This window comes from Pristis pectinata, chromosome 13 (assembly GCF_009764475.1).
Source record: "Pristis pectinata isolate sPriPec2 chromosome 13, sPriPec2.1.pri, whole genome shotgun sequence".
Lineage (NCBI taxonomy): Eukaryota > Metazoa > Chordata > Chondrichthyes > Rhinopristiformes > Pristidae > Pristis > Pristis pectinata.
The window spans coordinates 33,501,190-33,515,108 of record NC_067417.1 but is presented as its reverse complement, the minus strand read 5'-3'; the positions used below and the strand labels follow the sequence as shown (position 1 = coordinate 33,515,108).

At 40.3% G+C, this 13,919-nt stretch overlaps 1 protein-coding gene across 4 annotated transcripts in view; it reads right to left on the bottom strand.

The window, feature by feature from the left end:
* The window catches only part of chd9 (chromodomain helicase DNA binding protein 9), a 210,421-nt gene extending 202,660 nt beyond the window's left edge, over positions 1 to 7,761 (bottom strand). For all 4 annotated transcript variants that reach the window (XM_052028372.1, XM_052028375.1, XM_052028373.1 and 1 more), the window contains exon 1: positions 7,550 to 7,761. The gene's annotated coding sequence lies outside the window, so the exon portion shown is untranslated. The remainder of the gene's footprint in view (positions 1 to 7,549) is intronic.
* Positions 7,762 to 13,919: the final 6,158 nt, after the last annotated feature.

Below are 13,919 nucleotides of genomic sequence, written 5' to 3'. Positions count from 1 at the left end.
CAGTGGTGGAGTGAATGAATATTTAGGGTGGTGGTTAGGGTGCCAATCAGTGGGCTGTTTTGCCCTGCATTGGATTGAGATTCTGGGGCATGATTGAAGCTGCACTCATCCAGGCAAATTCAGCATGTTCCATCATGCTATGACTAATCCCTTTTAGATGGTGGAAAGGATTTGGTATGTTATTAAGGGAGTTATTTGCCCCAGGATTAACCATCCACAGACTTCCTCCTATAATAGTATTTGTAAGAGTGAGATTCAGCTCAGTAACAATCTTCAGGATGATGAAAGTGGTGGTTGGGGGATATTGAACAATGATTACACTGAGTGTTGTGTGGATGATTAGACTCTCTCCTTTTGGAAGTAATCATTGCCTTGCATTCTTATGGCATGAAATGTTTATTTGCTTCTTACCAGCCCATGCCTACCTATAATCTACACTTGCTGAAGAGTTATGAAGGAAATTGAACATTGTACTATCATCAACTAACATCCCACTTTTGACATGATAATGCAAGGACAATTATTGATAAAGCAGACAAAGATTGACAGCAGAGGACACTGTCCCAAAGAACTCCTACAACAATATCCTGGGGCTGAGCGAATAAACCTCCAGCATTTTAATTTTCATGAAGCATGACACTGGAGAGCTTTCCCTTGACATGCATTTTACCTCAGCTCTCTGATGTCACCTCTGGAAATTCAGTTCTTAGGTCCATGTTTGGACCCAAGGCTGTGAGAAGGTCCAGAGCTGAGCAGTCCTGGTGAAACCCAACCTGGACATCACTGAGCAGGTTACTGCCGAGTAAGTGACATACACTGCCGAGTAAGTGACATACACTGCCAGTTATTAATTTCTCTTAACATTTCAAAAATGTTCATCAAATCACCCTTAACCTATTGAAATCTATCGAGTAGAATGCCAGTCTGAATGATCTCTTCTCATTATTTATCTCTTGAAGTGCAGACATTCTCTTGTGACTTCATTTCAATTCTCCCTCCTTCCTATGGTGTGTGACCCACAACATATTCAGTATTTTAAGATCGACCTCAGTGTGGGCTTTCCAGAGCCATAGAATACCTTGACCTTCTTGTACTCTTGTCTACATCTAAAGGCAGAACACCATCAGCCTTGTACTCCTGTCTGCATCTAAAGGCTGATGGAGTTCTACCTTTAGATGTAGACAAGAGTACAAGGTATTCTATGGCTGTGTAAAGCCTACATTGAAGTCAATCTTAAAAATTTTAAATCTTTACAATTTATTCTACATGTTAAAGATCTGTGAGTGTCATCACCCAAGCCTCTTGACTGTCACTGCTTTCAGGTTTTCAGCACTGAGAAAGTAACTCCGTCCATTCTTTGAGTTCAAACCACCTTTGCCAATAGTCTAATCCATTTGCCATAGTTTTGCTCATTCAGAATCTACTACCTCTTCTTAATTCCATGCTCTGATGTAGTTTACTCACAGTGCCCATCTTTATCATTAAACTTGGATATGTGCCTTCCTATCCATCATGCCCGTCAATTAGATTGCCCAATTATCCCTATACTATCTCACCTGTTGCTCAGCCAATTGCTGAACCAGTCAATAACCTGTCATCAATTCAACAACTTCAAAATTTAGCCAATGATCAGTTAAGAGACTTCTTTCAACTTCTATACTTTAAGAACATATGAATAATATACACCGACAATGCCCTTTCCACTGCTTATATGGTCTTTAGCATGTTTCGTCAGGCCTATCAGGCATGACCTACCATTTACAAACCATGTTGGTTTACTCTGATCAGCTGAAAATTTTCCAAGACGTTCAGTCACTCTAATGTTTACTATAGACACCAGTAATTTCTCAACATTAGATGTCAAGTTGACAGCTCGGTAATTTCCCTCTCTTGCTTTTCATAAAAAGTGAGTGAGATGAGCAATTTCCAATCTAAAAAAACTGTGCATGAATCAAGAGACAAAAAGGGAAAATACTGGAAATACTCAGCAAGTCAAACAAACTCCGTTGAGGGAGAAATACAAATCAAGAGAAATTGGTAAGATTAAACTTGAGATTTGTAACATTCTTATTTATTTGCTTTAAACTCTGAGATGGACAATCTAAATGCAAATTGGTGAACTAATGTTGCAACAGATGAACTTGATGTATTAATGGCAAGTGCTTTTGAACTCCCAGAAGTTACTACAAAAATCTTTGTTTATCCTTCCCATGCTTTCTACTGCTAGCTATCTCATACCCAATAGTGCCACTGTTTCTGTCAACACTGCTGATTAATTTAATATCAGTTCAACATAATGTTCGCAACTTCAAAATATACAATTTCAAGATTCGTTCTCCCAAACCTCGATGGACCACTGGGAACTAGTGATCACAATATGATTGAGTTCAGTTTCAAGTTTGAGAAGGAGAAGCTGATAACTGGTGTATCGATATTTCAGTGGAACAAAGGAAATTACAATGGTATGAGAGAAGAGTTGGCCCAAATTGATTGGAAGAGTAAGCTAGCTGGAGGGACAGCGGAGGAGAAATGGAAGGAATTTCTACAGGAAATAAGGAAAATGCAGGATAGATATATTCCAAGAAAAAAGGTTTTGAATGGAAAAAAGGCACAAATGTGGATAACGAGAGAGGTGAAGGCTAAAATAAAAGCAAAAGGGGTGGCGTACAAAGAAGCAAAAATTAGTGGGAAAACAGAAGACTGGGAAGCTTTTAAAAACCTGCAGAGAGAAACTAAGAAGGTCATTAGGAAAGAAAAGATGAATTATGAAAGGAAGTTGGCGGATAACATTCGAAAGGATACTAAGAGTTTTTTTAAAATATATAAGGAGTAAAAGAGAGACACGGGTTGATATAGGACCAATTGATAACGGTGCAGGAGATATTATAATGGATGATAGAGAGATGGCAGAGGAATTGAATGAATATTTTGCATCGGTCTTCACCGTGGAGGACATCAGCAATGTGCCGGTTAGTCAGGAGTCTCACGAAATGGAACCAAGTTCGGTTAAGATTACTAGAGAGAAGGTGCTAGGAAAACTAAATGGGCTAAAGACTGATAAGTCTCCTGGACCTGATGAGGTGCATCCGCGGGTTCTGAAGGAGGTGGCTTTAGAGATAGCGGAGGCATTGGTGATAATTTTCCAGGAATCGATAAATTCCGGCATGGTTCCGGAGGACTGGAGGGTTGCAAATGTAGTTCCGTTGTATAAGAAAGGAGGGAGGCAGCATAAAGGAAATTACAGACCTATTAGTCTGACATCAGTGGTGGGAAAGTTATTGGAATCTATCCTGAAGGATGGGGTTACGGAATACCGAGAGGTGCAAGGCAAGATAGGTCCTAGCCAACATGGTTTTGTGAAGGGAAGATCCTGCCTGACCAACCTATTGGAGTTTTTTGAAGAAATCACAGGTAGGGTGGATTAAGGAGAGGCGGTAGATGTTGTGTATTTAGACTTTCAAAAGGCCTTCGATAAGGTGCCTCATAAGAGACTGATAAGATGAGAGGTCATGGAGTTACGGGTAGGATAACAGAATGGGTGGAGCATTGGCTGGTTGGCAGGAAGCAAAGGGTGGAAATAAAAGGATCTTGTTCTGGTTGGCTACCGGTTACTAGTGGTGTTCCACAGGGGTTGGTGTTGGGGCCGCTTATTTTTACCTTGTACATTAACAATTTGGATGATGGAATAAATGGTTTCGTGGCTAAGTTTGCGGATGACACCAAGATAGGTGGAGGAGTAGGGAGTATTGAGGAGATAGGAAGGTTGCAGAGAGACCTAGACAGTTTAGGAGAATGGGCAAGGAAATGGCAGATGAGATTCAATGTTGAGAAATGTGCATTTGTACACTTTGGAAACAGAAATAAGCAGGCAGATTATTATCTAGAAGGAGAGAAAATTCAAAGTACGGAAGTACAAAGGGCCTTGGGGGTACTCGTGCAGGATACCTTAAAGGTTAACCACCAAGTCAGATCGGTGGTAAAGAAAGCGAATGCTATGTTGGCATTCATTTCGAGAGGTATAGTGTATAAAAGTAAGGAAGTGTTGATGAGGCTCTATGGGGCACTAGTGAGGCCTCATTTGGAATATTGTGCGCAGTTTTGGGCCCCACATCTTGGGAAGGATGTGCTGACGTTGGAGAGGGTTCAGAGGAGATTTACGAGGATGATTCCAGGAATGAAAGGGCTTAGGTATGATGAGCGTTTGTCGGCTCTTGGACTGTACTCACTGGAGTACAGAAGAATGAGAGGGGACCTCATAGCGACATTTAAAATGTTGATAGGAAAGGACAGAGTAGATGTGGCTAGGCTGTTTGCCTTGGTGGGTGAGTCCAGGACCAGAGGCCACAATCTTAGAATTAGAGGGTACAGTTTCAAAACAGAGATGAGGAGAAATTTCTTTAGCCAGAGGGTGGTGAATTTGTGGAACTCCTTGCCACGTACAGCAGTGGAGGCCTGATCAGTTCAAGGAAGAGATAGATAGATATCTAAATAGTAGAGGTATCAAAGGATATGGGGATAAGGCCAGAAATTGGGATTAGAATATTTTTTTTGCTCTCCCCCCCCCCCCTCCTCCAATTCCTCATTTCTTTTTTTCCCTTTTCCTTGGAGCAGACTCGATGGGCCGAATGGCCTGCCTCTACTCCCTTGTCTTGTGATCTTCTGACCATTCCCAAAGTCACAAAATGATCAACATCTGAAAACAGTAAAAAGGTACCCCCCCAACATGGACTTTGTAGGGACACACAAACTAACTTCGTAGATATAGTACTCCCATGAATCAAGTGTTGGATACTCAAAAAAAAAATTCACTCACTTAGCTTGAGAAGATTTATGAACTACATAGCCAACATCACTTGTTTATTTTTCCAGAATCCACACCCTACAAGTCTATATTTTCCAAACATTCAATGCAAATCTGAAACCTGCTATGATTATCCAGAATCTATTTTCACAACTAATACAAACAAGATTCCTGACGGTTCATTTAGATTTTGAATGCACAATAGCACCCAACATTTATTGCTGCCACAAACCTGGGTTAAATAAAAGTATAATTAACAATGCAATAGGAGACATCAAATATATTCACTGTGCAGGCTCTTATGCATAACTTGATTTTGAGATAAACGACATGTGCAGAATGCAACAGTACCTGCTGAAACTATAGTTGTCAAAGAAAGTGAAAAGTCAGATATTACCAAGAGTATAACTGGAGAATTATTTAGTGATGAGTTGGCTTTAAAATGCCTGAAAATTGTGGAAGACAGGAAGAAAAAAAAGAATCATTTTTGGTAAAAAGAGCAAACATATGACTGAAATGGTGACATTAAAATAATACAATACTGAAAGGCATATGTTTAAGAGTGCCCAATCACATAAGAACCACAGAGAGAAACAAATACGATTGTAATTCATGAAGGTTGATCATGTGGGAAGTTCTCTTGTATGCTATCTAGGAGTGTAACTGAGCTACAAGTGGAAGTTAGTCAAATATAGGACAGTATTTTGGTTACAAAAAAAAATCAGGTGCTGAGGCAAGACAGTAACTGTATGGAATCTATTCTGAGTTATTTGGTGTATAACAGGTTTTCACGTGACTTCTTGGTACAGGAAGCAAAAGGTTTCTAAAAGTCAATCACTATCATGCTTGCCTCACAGAAAAGTGAGAAGTTAATATCTTTCCCTTTTAGAAAGATATTTACTTCTTGGTGGAAAATAGAGGGAAGTGAGATGGTGATAATTACCATAAACTTTTCCACAATAATTCCAAGGAGTTATAATGGGTCTGATGATTCCAACCCCCTTTCTGAACTCACATTTTTATGGCTCTTATGGGAGATGGTTAAAAAGTTAAGAAACATCTTAAAACTAAACACCAAGACGTTTCTGAGTGTTATATTTGCACATACACAGAACAAACCATATCACAAAATGTGCTAAGTATAAACCAAAAATTTCACCGTGTACTGCAATATCAGAACTGAAATGTGAAAGGTCTGAAATGTTATTTGATGCAGCAACACAGCAAGGAAAATAGAATCATACATGGAGAGATCTACACAAATATTACACACCAACACTGACTTTTAAAACTGACTCACTGAAAAACAACAAAATTGGCACATACTGTTTACGTGGTAAGGCCCAGGCTAAAGTAGGAACTTTTATTTACATTACACATTTCAAATCCTCTTGCATATATCAAAGTACATCAGAACCAAGGAACTATTTTGATGTGACTAGATAGTTTGTCTTGGTGAAACTGGTTGGAGATAAACATTGACTGGGACACCAGGTCTCTCATGTACCAAATTATATTCAAGATGCTGATAAAAAGGAGATTTAAAATGAGCCCAAACACTACAAAGGTGAGGGCTGGAAGAGAATAGGAAATCCAACAGATTAGGCCCTATTTACAGAAAATTGAGCAAATTAGTTCATTGCCACTGTCAAAGCTAATCCTCTCCTCTGAGAGTTTAGCCTCCGTACACTCTGTTACCAGTCATAATTAAATGAAGCACACATTGGGAATTTCCAAATCATTAAATAAAGCAGGATTTTACTCTGACATCCCCACACATAGAGATGATGAATTGCCACAACCCTTAAAATTATACACAAGCATAAAAGCAAACTTTAGTAGAAATATTAGGACCAGAACACCTCTAATTCTGGTTTCAACGGATGCAATCTGGAAATAACACACAGGGGCCGGGGGGCACATAAAATACTTTTATGTGGGCATACAAATTTCTTTTCGTGAACCAAAATTACATCAACCCTCAGGTGTTAAACTGGATTATTGAAATCTTAAAACACTGGGCACATTTTCACGTCCTGGCCATTCGACGCCTCCTTGAGCGGATAAGCAGCTGGCGGCGCGACACCAGTGACTCAGTGGAGCGCTGCTGTACAATGGAGCCGTGACTCATCCGGTCAGAGCAAGAGCAAGCACATCCTCTTCCCTCCTTTGCCTTCTCTCCTCTTCCCCTCCCCCCCCCAAAAAAAAACACCTCCCCCCCCCCACCCCCCTCCTTCCTTCTTAAACGACCGCACAGTAAGCGGGCCCCAGTGGCTTCCCCTCCCTCCTTCCATCCATTTCCCGTTTGTCTCCCTGGGCTGGCTCCCCGTTGGTTTTTGCCAGTCCAGCCCGAATCGCACGCACGTGTTTCCACGTCGCTACTTTCCGAACACAATGTAACGGCGCCAGGATGGAACCCGGCGCTGACAGGACGCCGCCGGGATGGAACCCGGCGCTGACAGGACGCCGCCGGGATTCCAAAGCGAACGCGCAGACACTGAGCTGCGCCATTGGCCTTTTGCTACATCAGAAACAGCCCGGAGGAGGTAGCAAAAAAAAACAAGGCTGTCAGCTTTCACAGGTTGTGGGCAATAGAAGTTACATTTCACTTATCCAGAGTGGCCCACTCCCACATCAACTGTAATCCCTAAAACAAAATATAAACAACACTTAAACCACGACAGAAAGAAAAAGAAACACCCCCCCTTTGGGATCTCATTTTTGCTGGTTGCTGGAAGCTGAACTTACCAGAGGAAAGGCCGGCTCTAAAGGAAGTATTTATGAAGAATGATTATTTGCGAAGTTTAGTACGGAGTCGACCTCAGCGCTCCGACTAACGTGATACATTTCATTTGCATATTTCTTTTTTGTTTTCTGATTGGACACTGGCTGCTTTCGGGGTCAGTACCGGCACGGCTGCTTTATTAGAATTAGTTGTTGTATTTGCTTGGGGGGGTTGGCACGGCGGGTGTTCCCGCTGCTTTGAGTGGCGAAATTTCGGGAGGGAATTTGGGGAAAAGCCCGGCGCAGCCGTTCCAGACGATCATGGCCGTCCCGCGGCGAGACCAATCCGGGGCGACTTTACTCGGAGAGCGGCAGGGGAAGAGCCGAGCCGAGACTCCCGGAGCCGCTGATAGGCCGAGGAGGGGCGGGGAAGGAGAGGAGGGGCGGGAGGTGAAGGGAGAAGCAGGAAAGCGACTGCCAGCGGCCTGGGGATGACGGGCAGGGGCGAAGCTCCAGAGCTCGCTGCACGTCAATCAACCCCGGCTGGAGGTCAGCAAAGAGACTCACTGCTGCCAAAGAAGGCTGAGTGCTTTACAAATGGCCCGGATAAATATTAGCTTTTAGGAGATAAGGGGGACTTAGTCAAGGTAGCAAGCAAGTTCATTTCCACAGAACAATTAGAAGACCACTTCAGAGTCCATTCTGAATCAAGAGCTAGCTTCTTGGTCCTTTTCTCCACTCTTCATTTTTATTTATGTTGGATAAACGTTTTAAGTCCGCGTTTTTTTAAAAAAAATAATAATCAGCTAAGGCCTCGGTGATTTTTGTTTTGTACATGGTTTTTAACTTGTTTTGAGCCATTTTCAAGAAAACATTGGAAAATACAAAATAACTGCTGCGGGCATCCTGTAGGAATAACAATATATGCTGTCAGGTCAGAGCCACAGATACGGATATTGCTCAGAGATCGCAGATGGGAGGTGAATTGGAACGAGCTCCGTGTCGAGGAGGGAAAGAAACGGGACATAACTCCGAATCAATAGTAAGAGCGGCCTCTGACAGAAATAGAGGTGAAGACTGGCAGGTAATAGGATCAAGTTGTTTGTGATGCCGTCTTTCTTTCAGCTGAATAGTTTCAACTTGAACCTTCATCATTAAAATCATTCACAGTTGAATGACATTCAATATGGAAGTTCAGACACGAAGAGTGGTCACTAGGGATAGGTTGAGTTGAACTGGCTGCACCTGTAAAATGGCACATCAACATCATTCACCACCTGCAGAAGCTGTAAGGGAAGAATATTGAAATCATCTATTCCCACAGTGTCCAGTTAACTCAGAACCTGTGCCACTTTAAGGGTGAAGAAGAAAGTCCTTGTATATGAAATAAAAAGTAATTTTTATGACAAGTATCAAATTATTGTGGTATTGTGATTAGGTTATTGGACGCTTATTCTAGAGCCCAAGACTAAATAAAAGCTCAAATCCCATTTTACAGCTGTGGAAATTATGTTCAGTTAATTAAATAACTCAACTGCAAGACAAATGAAACTAACTAAATAACATGAAACCAACTGATCCTTGTGAAAATCCACCTGATTCATTAATGCCCTATAGGGAAGGAAATCTGCCTTTGCTCTATTTGGGCCTATGTTTGACTCCAGACCCACAGAAATGTGGTTAATGCTTTGGTGCCCTGCAAAGAGTCTGGAGGTCTGCTCAGTATAAAACAAAACATGAGCCAACCCAAGCCTGAGGGTCAACAATGTTTTATGAAACCCAACACATATAGTTGGGTCTTGTTGAGTTTGGGCTGGGTGGACGAACTCTGGAGAGGGAAGGGCTGCAGTGCAGTGTGGGCTCAGCCAATTTGACAGCTTTCAGTGGACTTTGCCGCAGGCACTGCCCTCAGCACCCCCACTGCAGAAGCACTTCCTTACTTGCATCCAGCCTTTAGAGTCTGTAACAATTTTGTAAGTTTCACTGAGATTTCCTCTCATTCTTCTAAACTGGAGAGAATACAGGGCTAGTCTACTCAATCTCTCCTCATTTGGCAAGCCCCCAAGTCTGGCAGCTCATGGTTGCTTCCTATTATCAATTCCTTGGTGTTTCCATCTGGCTCACCAACACATGTATCCTACTCTGTGTACACTTCACACCCAGCAGTGATTTTTTAATATACTTCTGAAATGTCAACTCAGCTGAAACTGATCCAAGTCCAAGGACTTAAAATTCTTTCAATGCCAGTCAGCCTCTGACCTGACACATACAGTTAGTTCCTACCAGACTTGGGGGCTTGCCTTATGAGGAGAGATTGCGTAGGCTGGCCCTGCATTCTCTAAAATTTAGAATAATGAGAGGAAATCTCAGCGAAGCTTACGACATTCTTAAAGGCTCTAACGCTGGATGGAGGCAGGAAGTTTTTGCTGTTTGAGGAATCCAGAACCCTGGAGTCTCAGAGAAAGGTATAGGTGATTTTTAACTGAGTAATGGAGACATTTAGAGGATGATGAATCTTTAACTTTCCCTGCACTGGAGGATTTTGGATGCTTAGCTGTTGAGTTATTTCAAAATGGAGATCAATAGATTTCTGGATGTTAATGGAATCAAGGTGTATGGGGATAGTGTGGGAAAATGGCACTGCTGTAGAAGATGATTTTGATGAATGGTGGAGCAGGTTCGAAGGGCTGGCTGGCCTACCCCTGCCTCTACAAATGTTCTCGTGTCTGGGAGTCAGACTCGAAAACAAACCATTCAATTATATCAAAGTGCAATATACCAGGTACTCTGCCTTCTCGAGGACCATTGGAAATGAGCAATACATGCTGGTTTTGCCTGTGGCACTCATATTGTGAATGTATGAACAAAATGTAAGAGTTAAGTTGAGTGGGCAATTCCCCTTTCAATCAAATTTGGTGAACATACTGCTGTAAGTGATTGAGACTGATTTTATGTAAGTAAATTATATGTAATGTCCTTCACTCTGCATTTTGCTGGATAAATTACCCTGTTTTTACCAGGAGAAATTGCTATAGTTTGATGCCTTTGATCTTTAAACAGATTGTATACTGAATACATTTGGTTTTGTTTGCTGTCCAAGTCAAATGCTCATCCCATGTAAAAATCATTGGCTGAGAGTGTTGGCAATGGGTACTCTGAAATATGAATAAGTTGGAGATTACTTAGCAAAAATGATACAGCAAATTAATTCAGTTCAGGTTTGACTTGGTTATTTGTATCATATACAACAAAATTAAAATTTCAGCTGTTTGATTCATTTTGAAACTTTTATTCCAGTCTCTTGATTACAAAAAAACAATTTAGAACAATTTATATCAAAAGCCAAGTGGGATTTTTGACTTTTTGTTAGAGAAGTTTTTAAAATTCTAGATGCCCTTCAGACAGAATTGAAAGATACTAACCACTCTAAAAAGATAGGCAATAATGCTGGTGTAAGTCAGCAAAATAAATAAGGAAGTGTGATGAATGCCAAAGGATCCAAAACCCATCTCTAGGGATAATTTTCTAGTTACCGAGACAAAACCACAAGGGAGAGGTAATTTAAATAGGTTTGTGATGTGATTTTGTGTTCTCCAATCCAAATTTATCCCACAACTTTGAAGGTGTCAAATTTTATAATATTCTGGTACTCTTGAAAAAAATTCAATAACACACAATTGCTTGAAGCAGTCTCACAAAACTAAATACACCAAGTGAATATCTCTTTTTTAACTAATGGCCACAGTGGGATAGTCAAAATCTCTAATGCAACCTGGAGCCATTACTGTAAAATATCAAAATGAGAAATATTGCATTAATGAATGTTCCTAGCTAATGCCTTAAGTTCCATCCCAATAGAATAATTTACTTAATGTTATCAAGAGTGCACTTTGGATAAATTTTGTGAATAGTAACATCAGTTTTGAGTTCTCAAGGACAGTCTATAAACATGAGAAATAGGAAAAAGAGCACATTCTGCAGCCAATCAAGTTTGTTCCAAACTTCAGTAACGGCAAGGCAAATCATTGACCTTAATTCCATTTTCCTGCACAATCATTTCCAGTGCTTCATTTGGAATCCTTAAATCCATCAATCTCAATCTTGAATGTACTCATTGACTGATCACCTGTTGAAGTAGAGAATTCCAAATTATCAGAAATCTCAGAGTGAAAAAAATCTCCATATCTCAGTCCTAATTGATAAACATTCCTCAGAGAATGCCCCCATTCTAGTTTCTCCACCCAAGCAAAACTGTCTCTCAGCATCTAGCCTTGCAAGGCCTCTCAGGGTACTTCATGTTTCAAGGTCATCATCTCCCTTTTTTTTAATCCCTGCTCACAAGACAGCTTCCTTTTCCTGGGAAAGTACATGGTGAACCTTCACTGCACACCATCTAAGATCCATGGTCAAAATTGGAAGCCAAATAACTACACACAGGACTCCATATATGGTCCCATTGATGCAAGACTTGTACTCAAACCCTTGCAAATTGGCCAACGTATCATTTACCTTTGTAACTGCTTGTTGCATGGGAGTATTGACTTTGTGCTACATGCATAAGGATATGGAAATCCTTTTGAATACTGATATTTAATAATTTCTTGAGATTTAAAAATATTCTGTTTCTCTGTTCTTCTGATCAAAATGACTAACCTCACATTTCCTCACATATTCCATCGACCATCTTATTGTCTAATCATTTTACCTGCTTTCCCTCCCTTTCAGATTCTTTGTGGCCTCGGTGCAGTTTTCTTTCTACCAAGTTTTGTATGATCAGCAATCTTGGATACATTACATGTAATCAAAATTATTAACATAGATTTTAATAGCTGAGGCCCCAGTACTATTTCTTGTTGCACTCCACTGGTAATAACTTGTCACTGAAAATTAACTGTTTATTCCTCCTTTCTCTCTGCTCAGTAGCCAATAACTCACAATTGCCAAAGTATTACCACTCACCCCAGGAGCACTGAAAGCCTGATGGGTGGCACCTGACATTTTCATAACATTTTTTTGAAATCCAAATATATCACATTAATTGGTTTTCTTTTACCCATCTTGATGGCTGAATTCTCGGATTTGTCAAACATGATTTCCCTTTTATTAAACAGTATTCCCCCTGCATAATCAAATGATTATTCTCTAAGTGCCTTATTATTATCTCCTTAATAATACATTCCAGAAGATTCCAAATAATTGACATCAGGCAAACTGATCTGTAGTTTTCTCTCCCTCCTTACTTGAACAACAGGGTTGTAACTGATATGTTCTAATCCATTGGGACCACTTTTGAATCTGGTGAATTCTGGAAGAACACAATCAATTGGTGGATTTGTCAGCATTTGGTACCATTTGATTATCCTGCACTATTTTTTTCACTATTAGTTCTTTAAGTTTGTCATTCCAATTTGACATTCATACCCACCATTTATACTATGTTTTCATGTGTTTTACCATGAAGAAAAAAATTAAATATAAATGATGTGATCAACATCTCACTCATTTCCTTATTCCCATTATAATTTACCATCCATATCTATATGTTTTGTTTTACAGCCCTTCCATTTTCCATAGTTGTAAAAGCTGTTTAAAAGCTGTTATGATTTGACTTAATAATTCTTGCCAATTTAGTCTCATATTCTACTCTCCCACCTTCTCAATTCTTTTCATCATCTTTGATTAGATCCTAAAACTCTCCCTATCCTCCAACTGCTAATTCTTAGCAACATCATAAGCTCCTCTTTTAATCCAATACTAAACTGAATCTTTGCCACAGTTGGTTAACTTTCGTATGGGAGTCTCAACACACTGTACCTTTGTTGAGAAATATGAAACATTGCTTATCTTCCATATACATTTTAATTGAAGACCCCAGTCTAATTTAGCCAACTTGATCCTGATACCTCTGTAATCATAGCTGGTGCATGATGTGGCTTTCAAAGTAAACCAGAACCAGTGGAATCAGATTTACAATAGCGACCACTTGCACTTACATGATACCTTTAGCATTAAAAAAATTACAAAGCCAGTTAACAGCAGCACAGCCAGTACAAAAATAAGCTTAAGAAGAATATATTCAAACTGAAAGCTTGGCATTAAAGAGAGTGTTAAAGAAGATGGAAAGCTGAAAATGCTTTGGGAGAGGATTAAAGACCTTAGGGCCTAGATAATGAAGGCATGACTCCAAGAGAGGAGTAAAGCATAAGAGATGAGATTGGAGGAACTGAATGGTCTTGTGGAGCTGCAGGAGCGTTCAGAGATCAGAGGGGCCATGGCCATTAAAAGGTTTAAGTGAAGGGATGAAAGTAGAGGGCAGCCAGCCAAATTAGCTCAACAGGTACAGTGGGAGGAATATCAAAAAGTTGATTAAGTGGAATGGAGATGCAAGAGACTG